Genomic DNA, 12,211 nt, shown 5'->3' with positions numbered 1-12,211 from the left:
AATTACCTATTGATTTAGTTAGCTAGTTAGTAAGTGTAGTTACCAAATCTATTATCTTGTTATATAGATAGTTAGATAGTTAGATACTTATTTGTTTAGGTCGATACTTAAGTAACTTAGTAAGCAAATATAGTTAGATATTATGAGTAGCTATCTTATAATAATATACCCATAATAACTTGGTTGATGTGCATATCAACTAGATGGACGACGTAGTCACCCTGTATCATGGAGGAAATGTGGAGGAAGATGAGTTTGGTAATGTCAATTTTATTGGAATGTAAAGGGTGCCAGTGATATTCGATGATCGGCCATTGTTTTGTGAGTTGTTTGGTAGGGCTCGTGATGAGCTTAAATGCAATTCAAATGAAGATGCCATCTTAGTTGAGGGGGTACTTCACCATGGGAGGTCAGGGATAATTTTGAGGTGGTTGGTCCCAATTGCATAAGAGGCTCAATGGGACAAATATGTCAAAACTGTCATGAAGAATGAGTTTCAATGTTTGGATTCGGTTGTGCGGAAGTTGTCCAATGATCCCACCCCTAATGGGTATTCACCCCCTCATGGGTTGTCGCCAGCACCAGAGAATCTGGCACCCTCTGAGCCTCTGTTACCCAACCGTGAGGTGGATGTGGAAGATGCGGTTGTGGTGCCCGATGCTCAATCCGCCCCCAATGAGGTTGGTGTATGTCCTGGTGTCTGTGCAGAATGTGGGCCTGATGATGTTATAGGTGCCCCTCAGGAGATTCCTTTGACCCAGAATCATCCTAGTAAGTGATTTAGTAACACTTTTGCTTTCCTTATTCTTTGTTCATTCCATTCCTTTGTCTCAGTGCTATCCATATTTATGCTTTAAATGCAGGAGACAATCCTGATAATGATGGTTGTGCTCCTATTCCTCCATCAACCAACATGGACCCAGGGTTTATGGCCTCTAACAGTGTAGATGTTGATATTGCGGATGATGAGGAGCCTTATGGCACAGCAAGGGCCGTTGATTCTGATGATGACCGCCCAGTTGCCGCTTTGAGCGAACAAGAAATGGAGCTCATCGGATGCTTGTGTCCTGATCGTGATCCACTGGTTCATGAATTCAGCGACCTTAGTCATTCTCAACATGCTTATGGAGAAGGAAGAGATGACGAGCTGCTAGAGGCTCCTGAGGCTGATGACAGCGTGGAAATTCAGTTGGGCATGGTCTTCAAGGACTTGCCCACCTTAAGAAGGTGGCTACAGGAATATTTTGTGAGGCGTAAGAGACCATTCAAGGTGAGGCACTCCCATGTGGAGCGCCGTTACACGGTGGTGTGCGAGATGGAAGATTGCAATTGGAGGGTCTGTGCTCGCAAACAGAAGGCCACATGGAATTTCAAGATGACCAAAATTATAGGTCCACACACTTGTGCCTAGACAGATCTAAAACAGAAGCATAGACAGTTGACCTCTACCCTCATTGCCAGAAAGTTATACACAACAGCCCAATTTGAAGATCAGGACAATTATGGAGATGACTAAGGAGATATTTAAGTATGACATAAAGTATGGGAAAGCATGGAGGGCAAAGCAACGGGTCTGGAAGATGATATATGGGGACTGAGAGGAGGGGTACGAGCAGTTGCCTGCAATGTTCAATGCAATGAAAGTAGCAAATCTAGGCATGTATTATGAGTATATCCCGAAACCAAATGAATGGAAGGACGGGAGGCATATATTCTTTCGTGCATTCGGGTGCTTTCCCTAGTGCGTCGAGGCCTTCAGGCATTGTCGTCCAGTGTTATCCATTGATGGTACTTTTTTGCTTGGCAAGTACATGGGCACACTTTTGGTAGCCATTTCGTGTGACGCAGACAACGCATTGGTTCCTTTGGCTTTCGCTTTGGTGGAGAGGGAGAACAAAGATAGCTGGGGATGGTTCTTGCGGCTTGTTAGGATCCATGTCGTTGGCCCTCATAGGGAGGTAGGTGTCATATCTGATAGACACCAGGGCATACTCAGTGCCGTACAGGAGCAGATTCCGGGGTATGCACCTTTGCACCACCGTTGGTGCACTCGACACCTTGCCAAGAATTTACTTCGAAAGGATGGTACAAAGGACAACTTTCCTCTATTCGAGGAGGTTCCTTGCATGCTTGTGGTGCCGTTCTTCGAGGAGAAGTTGGAGCAGCTAAAAACGACAACAAACACAGAGGGTAGGCAGTGGCTAAGAGGATTGATGAGAGAACCTGAGAAATGGACAAGAGCCTACAACGATGGTGGATGGAGGTATGAGTTTCAGACTAGCAACATGGCGGAGTCATTTAATAGTGTACTCAAGGGTATACGTGCCATACCCGTCAATGTCATTGTATCATTCACCTTTTATAGGCTAGTTGCATGGTTTAACGATAGACATGCTCAAGCAATGGCACTACAGAGTAATAATCAGAAATGGGCACCTAAACCTAAGAAGCATCTCGACAAGACAAAGGAAAGGGCTGTCACACATGACGTCGATTGCTTTGACCACAGCACCGACAAGTACCAGGTCACAGAAAGGGGTGGTACAACGTCTGATGGTGAGGTCTGGCCATCAAGGAGTTATATTGTGGTACTTAGTAATTTCTCATGCCGATGTGGGAAAACCAGGCAGTACCACTTCCCATGTTCTCATTATGTGGCAGCATCTCAGCATCGCAACTTTGCCTATGAGACCCAGATACCATCGGAGTTTAGTGTTGATAGCCTTGTATAGACTTGGTCTCCCTGTTTCGAGCCTTTCCTGGACGAGGGTCAGTGGCCACTTTACACTGGGCTAAAATACATTACGGATCCAGGTACCTGTTGGAACAAACATGGAACCCGAAAGAGGACGAGGCACAAGATGGTCATGGACCAGGTTTTTGGTAGAACAAGGCGAGGGAGAGCAACCCCCTTTCTTACTGACCCCGAGCAGAACCAATGTGGCAAATGTGGTAGAGTTGGGCATAATTCACGTACATGCCATTGGCCGCTTAGTCAGGTGTAAATAACTAATGTTTCACATGCATGTTTACTAGTACCAAAAAGTTATTTATTTGTTCATATAAAACTAATATGTACTTTGTCATTATATTTTGTAGGATGGAGCCGTTCCACCTGCTGGAGCCATACTACGAGGAGAACCACCGAGGATGACTCACCGCGGAGGGGGAGGTAACAACTTTACTTCTGCATGTTATTTTTCCTCTACACATGTACTTGTGTTCATGAATTAATATAATAATTTCTATTCTTTGCAAGAACTGAACCCTCTTCGTCCTCGTTCCCACGATAAGTTCGAGGACATGCGGTACGACGACAGGTACACTCCTCTCCTTGAGAGGGCTGGACTTGACGTTGTATCGTTCCAGGTTCGTCGTGGGGTGCCTGCCTTTAACCCCGCGGCGATCTCAGCTCTAGTCGACAGGTACCAAAATTATGAACAGACTCACTTCCATTTATATTTTTGGTTGTCGATGTGCATATAACCTCAGTACTTCTTTTTTGTTTTGTAGATGGAGGCCGGAGACCCACAGCTTCCACCTACCTTGCGGTGAGATGACCGTTACTCTTCAAGACACGCAGAAGTTCCTAGGTGTCCGTATAAGTGGGCGTCCTGTTATCGGCCACTGCACTGCTGCTGGTTGGAGAGGTAGAGTGGAGGTCTTCCTTGGAAGAGAGCTTCCTCCAGAGACACCGGGTGCCTGCTCCTCTGGAGTACTCATTAGTTGGCTGAGGCAGAACTTTGGTCAGTGTCCTAATTATGCAGACGAGCAGACAGTTACCTACTACTGCAGGGCATGGATCATGCATCTTTTTGGTTGTGTTATGTTCCCCGACGCGACGGGAGACACCGCGTCATGGATGTACCTGCCCTATCTTACTGACTGGGACACGGCGGGGGGCTACAACGGGGGTTCCGCAGTGCTGGGGTACTTGTACCGGCAGCTTTGCGAGGCTTGCCGCTGTAGTTCGGCGAACTCTTCATTAGGAGGATGTGTTTACCTGCTTCAGCTTTGGATGTGTCTCGTCTACCGGTTGGTCGGCCCCAAGTTGGTGATCCTCGTCCCTGGTTTGAGGTGCATGGCCTTCGACGTCGGCCGACGTATGCCTACCTTTGGGACCAGGTTAAGGGTCCCTTCGCCCGGAGTAAACGCGCCAACATCGAGTTCGCGAACGAGCTCGACGCACTCACGCCAGGGCTGGTGAGTTAGCTGCATTTCACATACTAATTTATTTTTCCGATGTAAGCACTACGTGACTGAAGAATCAAATGCAGATTACTTGGGAGCCGTACGACGATGAACAGTATGAGCACATTGGGTTCAACATCATGTGCAAGATGGATGAAGACCTGTACCTGATGCGGTGCCCGTTGATCTGTTTCTACGCGGTTGAGTTCCACCTGCCACACCGGGTTGCACGCCAGTTTGGGTTGAGGCAGGAGTGGCCCGTGGAGCCGTTCTCGACGTCAATAGACTTGCACAAGTAAGCGTCTTTGAACTGTTGTATACTTTATCAGTAAACATGCTCATTCATTACGACATGACATACAATTAGTTGTGCAGTGTTGGTGGCATTACAATAAGCTAGCTGTTTTTCTTGGATTTAATTATTTTGTGGCTCAACCCTAAATCAAACAATAAGCTAGCTTTTGTTATTTTTTTTGGCTTTGCTGCCGGCTGCCCAAATATTCAGTGCCTTTTTTTCGGCCAGAGGCCAGACCAAAGCAGCAGTGCTTCCACCAGTGATGACTGATGATGAGCCCTGGTGGCCGCTTCATTTCGCAAATACTTTATTTGGTGACCATCTGAGAAATGCTGCACGGCTGTGAAACTTCTGGAGCTTTTCGATAGAGTGCTAACTGTTGAGGATAGTATCCACTACCTGCATTGCATAACAAAAAAGAAAGCACAATCAAAATAAAGCCATATAACTACTTTAGATGATACATTTTACTTAATAACTTATAATCTACAGCTGTGGTACATTCTCAACGACATTTAAAACGGCAAAGCACTATAAAATTTTTACATGGTTGCTGTTAATAAAAATCTGCAGTTGTGAATGCAGCACGACTGTGTGCATATAGCATCTTGGTTAAAAAAAGCTTTCCCCACCTGTTACTTGATTAAAAAAATAAAAAAGCTTAAAGTTTGTGCCGACTAATATGTGAAGCTGTGTAGACTGCAATTTCATTTCTGTCACCTTATAGGATCGATCGTCGGAAACAAAAGAAGGAGATGGACTTTGAGACCTTGCACTGTGACTACATCGACCACTGGGATCACTTTCATGAGAACTTGTATGAGAATGACCGGCCCCACACGAACGAGAACTTCAGAGCGTACCTATCTTGGTACAGACGGGCAACAAGGACCAAGCTGAAGGTGCAATGGACCCAAACAGACTATGCCGACATCGAGTCCTCCGACAATGAACAAACGTCTTACGACCTTGCGACGAGGGCCGAGACACAGGTGGAGCCTGCGCCGATCCTGAACCGAGTGGTAATGTCAACTATAACCCCATCATTTAAATACCATTCATAGACTTAGTTCTTTTGGCATTTGACTTTCAGTTGAAAAGTGCCTTGGAATATCTCAAGTATTATACTTCACACAAAGCTAACTTGTACAGTTAAATTAAGTAGTTGCAAAGGTACCATAACAACTATTAGCTGCAGCAATCTTTCAAAAAAAATATTAGTTGTAGCAATATAGAACAGGCTTATAGCTAAGCAAGCTCTGAGATAATCGACACAGTCAAGCAGCATATATATAAAAAAACAATCTGAGCTCAGTCATGTAGCAGTGATCTTATTTTTCTTATTGTTGTCAACCAATACTAGCAGCAACCTCTTCTAGTGAATGATAACGAGAACAAAATGGTTAGGACTGAGAAGCGGATTATGTGGCTGAATGTGAGTCTGAAATGACAGTGTGAAATGTTACCTAATAGTGTGAGTCTGAATGTGAAATGGTATTTTTGCTTGTTTTCTACTAGTGAACTGAATGATGACAAGTGGTACCTGTACTTGTGCATTTCACTTGGTTTCTGTTTCGGCGTTGCACTAATTTTCTGAAAACTATGAACTACTAAGCATGTTAGTGTCATCCTGCTATGAACTACTAAGCATGCTGCTGCTGTGATCCTTTGCAAAAAAAATACCTGAATATTTACTGGATGCTGCTGCTGCAGCTTGTCTGAAAATTTGGACTGAATACTTGTGAATATTTTTTAGTCCTCCAAAGTTATCAGCTTTCACAGCAGATTGCCCTACCTGCTTAGAGTCCTCCCTGTCATGATTTGTTAGTGTAAGCAAACAAATTTATAAAATGTCACTTAATGCAAAAAACTTAATCCAAATTACATGGTACTTGATGTGTTATGGGGCCATGGGCTTAGGGCCATCGGCTACACGGCAAGGTAGAAGCAGCATACAGAAGCAGTGCACCAACCAAAAGCAGCTCGCGTCCAGGAACTAGCAAGCTGGATTAGCATGCACACATGATTTACATGATAGTTGGCTTCAATGCATGGTTAGCTAATTATAGTTCACCCTTCTTGTAGATGTACCTTGCCCAGTTGGCCATAGCTGAGTCGTTTGCTCTGACAATGATTTAAGCAAGTTGCTATTCGCTAATTAGCCGGCCACATTACAGCAGACCTGCTACTTAAAATATGTGGTGTCAACGTATGGATGATTTCTATTTGCTCTTCATTTTCATCGTTTGCAAAACTAAATCTCATACTGCATTATGCTACCTATTAGTTAGTACCTGTTCCATCATTAGATTCTGTGATTCCCATTCCTTTTTACCTAGAGGGTGTCAGACACCATACCTGGGCAGGTATACAACTGCTCCCTAGCTTGTATATATATGTATGCAATGTGCAATGCATAGAACAGCTTAACAAGTAGGCAAATTAGAAATATATTTACTGCTTCCCCTACTGTTTTCGCAAAAAAATAAACACGTAGGGCAATTAGCAATATATGTAAATGATGCACTGCTGCTTCTTGGCATTTTGAACAAGTAATTTCAATATCAAAATTTCAGTAAGTTTCTAATTTCAGATTTTAAGCGCATTAATATTTTTTTTTTGCAGGGCAACACGTTGAGGCAATCTGTTATTGAGATCGAACGGTTTTCAAGGACAGGCGTGGACGACCACACACTAAACAACTTTCTTGGAGTAAGTCGACACTGGCCCTCTTGGTGTTTTCTTGGAGTATGCACTCAACAGCTTACTAATTGCGTCTTTGTATGACAGAGGCTAGCACGTAGGCTACGGCGTGCTGCGGCTCGTTGTGGTTGTGGTACTAGCGCTGCGATGGACGTACACGGGTCACACGCACGACAATGGGACACACCTGTAGGCCTCGGTTTTTCTTCTCACGGAGTTACTAGCACTGCGACTGTGGACACTTTTCAAGGCCACGGAGACGAGGAAGATGACGAGGAGGCCAAGGAGCGTGGTTATGATGAGCTTGCCGAGTCTCAGCTCTAGGACGCTCCTTTGACTCACCCTACGCAGGTTGCAGGAAAGGGAAGACATCGTCCGCCTTGCAAGTACACTCCAGGCACCGACGCTCTTGGCCACAAGGGCAAGGGTAAGACTAGGAGGCATTGACGATGACTTGTAGGTTAAGACTATGGTAACAACTAAGATTCGATGCCACAAACTATTTGGGCTGCATGGACTTTGCTTATTTTGCATGTGTGGAGATTTGGAAAGTACGTAGTTACTTTCCTATAACTATTTGGGACTGTATGGATATTGTGTACTATTTGGACTATGCAGGACATGTTATGTTGATTGTGATGTTCGATGTGGTTGTATTGTGGTCTATGGACGATTAAATGTTTAGATTATATAATGATGTCTCTGCTTGTAACCGTGGATGCTCCAGAAACAAGGTAAACTTTTACGATTTTTTTTCGTGAATCATTAATTATACTACACTGCTAAAAATGCACAAATATAGTACACAAATTTAATGTAAATTCATTAGAACATGTATAGTCCAATCGTATCGTGCAGACGCTTTGCCGATGAATCTAGGCTTTGAATAACAGTGAACGAATCTAGACTTTTTAGACAATAGTACACCTATAGAAATGGCGGTTTGCTCAAGGTAGGAAGGCATGCAAGGAAGCACAACTCCACTCCATCTCCACCATCCATCTTATTACTGTTTGATCCAAGGGCTGAGGTGAAGAGGCACACGGATCGCTGACATGGCACATTGAGAGGCCTCTATTCCTCCTCTCAACCTATAAATAACCCATCACTCCCTCTCATTCACACACACAACAAGGAAGAAGTGCACTCCTTAGCATTTTTTTTCGTTGCAGTACCAATGGCTGGAGGGTCGTCCAGAGGGAGAGGAAAGGGAAAGGAAACTACCATTAGGTGGGAGGGTCCTCTTGGTCCCAATTTCTTTAAGGAAGCTCTTTTTGAGAGGTTCCCAGTTGAGAGCAAAAGTGATTTTACCAAAGAGGCGCCACTGAGAGGATACGATGAACGGAAAGAAGAGTGGCCAAAATGCATGCATGGTGAGGACTGCTTAGTGCAGATGTTCACCGAGGGAATAGACAGAGGTCATCGTTCCTTCAAATGCCCGCGAGCATGGGTAATTGCTATTACTATTTGCTTTCTCAATATGTTCCTCTTCTATACAACTTACATGATATACTTATTGCAATCTTTCTTGGCTGAAGAAAACTGTGGGTTCACTAGGTGGGTCGATCCTCAACCTATTTATCCGCATGCGGAGTACATCTACTACATGCAGGACCGTATCTTCGATCTAGAAAGGGAATTTAGCAGCGGTTACAAGGACGACGAACAGGGAGATGACAACAATGGTGCTAGTTCACAGGAGACACTCTACAATGATCCATATTACACCTGCCCTAATCATAGGAACAAGGGTCCTCTGCCGCCACCCCCGCCGCCACCACCACCAACATTGGGAGGATACTTTGGAGAAGGTGCAACACAATTTGCTATGTGGCCACACTACTAGGACAAACCAATCTTTTTAACAGGCCACATCCATGTGTTTGTTTTTTTGCTTTAATCACCTAAGACATGTTAGGGTTAGTCGAAGGAAATATGTACCTTTGTTTGGCACATGTTCTCACATGCCATTTCATGTGCTTGTTGTTTGCTTCAATTACCTAAGGTATGTTAGGTTTAGTCCAGGACCTCTGTACCCTAGTTTGGTACATGTTATCACATGCCATTTCATGTGTTTTGTGTGTTGAATTAGGTAATCCACTACTTCGTTACGTTTTATTTGCACTACGTGAGCTCGTTTCACTACCTATGCAATATTAAACTCAATATTATGACAACAAATAATGAAACCAACAATACTATGAAAGGTCCAATAATAGAGCACATTAATCAACATAACAACATTTGAAGTACATGACGATAAACTAAAAGTGCATTACATGACAACACAATGCAAAGTCCAAGATTAGACAATATTGTTCGTGAATATACCATAGAACTAGCAAGTTATGAAGACTACTGAGTACAACGAGGCCACTTTCCCTTCCTCTAGGCATCGGGATTCTCCTCCATCGCTGTCTTCGCTCGCTGCGCACGCTCAAGCTTCCTCTCCGTCTCCTCCCTGTGCGAAGCAACACGCCTCCTTTCCTCCTCTTCCTTGTGCTCCTTTTCTAGAGCCTCCTCTCTGTGTCTCTTCTCTATCATCTCCTTGTCCTCTGTCTCCCACCATAACAGTTTCTGCATCCACCCCTTTCTTCCGGCTTGATCTCAATGTCAATCCACTGCTCAAAATCACAGAGCGGTGGAGGGGTCTGCAACAAATGCAATTGTTACAAAACAAATAAATCATGCAAGACTTCATTTGACACAAAATAAATATTAAACAACATCAATTTCTCACCATCTTGTTAATGCGGCGCTGACGAAGTGTAGGCTCAAACGCAAAATTGGCACACATCCAATACCTCTGCCTATATGTGTCCTCTTCATCGGACTTGGCTACCTTGCAAGGATCGCCGCAAAAGCACATGGGCACTGGAACACCACTAGGCGGAGGCAACGGGTCGAATGCATTTCTAGTCATCCGGCCATAACTACAATTGAGCCAAATTTATTCTAAGAACCGAAAGCAATGAACATTAAACCCTAAACCTAGCATTTTTCTATTTGTTGCACATAAATGAAAACATAATATAACACGATGATAAAAGATTACCTTGGCTTACTAGCTTTACCATGCCTTGGCATCCTACCGTCACATAATACAAAAAATAAAAAATCACTTCAAACATTAGGTACTAACGTATCTAGGGTTGCAAAATAGACGTAATATATACCAAATCAATGCGTAAAATTTGATAAGAGGAGAGAGGATACCTTGCTCGTGAAGATGTATGGATCAAATCCAAGTATCCAAGGTCAAATCCGTCGATTCAAGATATTGGGCGAGGTAGGGAGTGGAAGAAACCGAGAGGGGGAAGAAGAAATGAGAGCAGCGTCAGCAAGGGAAACTTGGTTGCATGCTTTGAATCAATGCTCGGCGCTAGAATACATGGCGCCGAGGTACCGGCCACGTGAACGCCACCTAGGATGGCCTGCTGTGCTCGGGCAGGCACCTCGGCATCAAGATCTGTGGCGCCGAGACGTGTTACCTCGGCGCCGAGACGTGTTACCTCGGCGCCATGAGTCCTGGCGCCGACCCTCAGGGTCCAAAGATGAGTTTAAGTCTTCTAAGGGGTCAAACGTAATTTTTCTTCAAAAAAGAGCCAAATTATAAAAAAATAGGCCGGCCTTCTCCTGGGACATAGGGGTGATGGGGTGTTACCCTTTTTTTCAAACAGTTTTTTTTTTTGCAATTTTGTTATTTCTCCTTTCTTTCGGTTTTTATTTTGACAATGACTAGGGGAACGTTTATCAGTGAAATCATAATAATTTATTGGATCATTTTTATGACCCTATTTAAGATTTTTTTGAGAAATTATTACTCTATTTAAGATGGAACCTTATTCTCGGGAAGCTTCAAACATTTCTCTCTTTGAACAACATTTTTCCCTTTGAACCTGAAACAATATTCGAGAAGCTAGAATATTTTTCTTTTGAACTAGAACTTTTTTCTTTTGAATATGGAACAATGTTCTCACTGTTGATGTCTCACCGACAGATTGATTATGAGATGGTGGCCCCGTTCGTTGGTCTGAAACTTGGCTGAAACTAGCTGAAAAACATTGTTCTGGCTGAATTGTTGTGAGAGAAAAATACTGTTCCGGCTGAAAAAACAAGCCAAATATGGGGTAAACCGAACAGGACCGGTATGCGTGTAATTTACCGACATGTTTGGAAAGTCAATCTAATTTTATTGGAGAGTCAAAACATCTTAAGTTTAACCAAAATTATAGAGAGAACTATAAAGATTTATAATATTAAATAGGTATACCATAAAAATATAATTAATAAAGAATCTAATAATATTTATTTGGTATCATAAATATTATTATTTTATTATATAAATTTAGTCAAACTTGAGATGCTCTGACTATCCAAGAAAGTTGGCATGAATTATAATTTGGGATGGAGAGAGTATATACGAGATAGATGTTGTTTGTTCTTCAATTGCTTGTAGGATAGGTGCCCTCCGATAATCGTTAAAACAAACTAAGATTTTTTGAATAAAAATATAATCCTCTACACAATTATGATATATATAGTTCTACTTCAGGAAAATGGCACCTAGCAAGGGCTATACTACCTTCGTCTCTAAATAACTATCGTTTTTCTTTACAAGAAATAACTTTGACTATATATATATATTAATATTTACGGTATAAAATTAATATCATTAGATAGATTATTAAATCTATTTTTATAACAAATTTATTTGAAGATATAAATGTTGTATGTATTTTCTATAAATTCAGTTAAACTTATGGTACGGAAACCAAAAGCGACAGTTATTTAGGGATGGAGGGAATATATGATTGGGTGTGTCTCCACAGTAGTTGCCTGAAATTTTGCATAAGCTTCAGTCATTTTCAACCTCTTTGCTTTGCCGAGTGCCCCGAGCTAGCTAGCCTTGGTGGCGTCCTGCCTCGTCGTGTAAGTGTGCAACAGCAGCCGCAAAAGCATCGCTTGCTGACCCGTGCGCCGGGCCGCCGGCCCTTCCTTGCTTGCTTGCTTGACCTGGCT

At 43.1% G+C, this 12,211-nt stretch overlaps 2 pseudogenes; both read left to right on the top strand.

Moving 5' to 3' along the window:
- Window positions 1-203: 203 nt before the first annotated feature.
- On the top strand, window positions 204-3,005 carry LOC136515569 (uncharacterized; annotated as a pseudogene).
- A 95-nt stretch (window positions 3,006-3,100) lies between these two features.
- Window positions 3,101-7,636, top strand: LOC136515568 (protein MAIN-LIKE 1-like; annotated as a pseudogene).
- Window positions 7,637-12,211: the final 4,575 nt, after the last annotated feature.

This window comes from Miscanthus floridulus, chromosome 17 (assembly GCF_019320115.1).
Source record: "Miscanthus floridulus cultivar M001 chromosome 17, ASM1932011v1, whole genome shotgun sequence".
Classification (NCBI taxonomy): Eukaryota; Viridiplantae; Streptophyta; class Magnoliopsida; order Poales; family Poaceae; genus Miscanthus; species Miscanthus floridulus.
The sequence above is the reverse complement of the archived record's forward strand: the minus strand, read 5'-3'. Positions and strand labels throughout refer to the sequence as shown.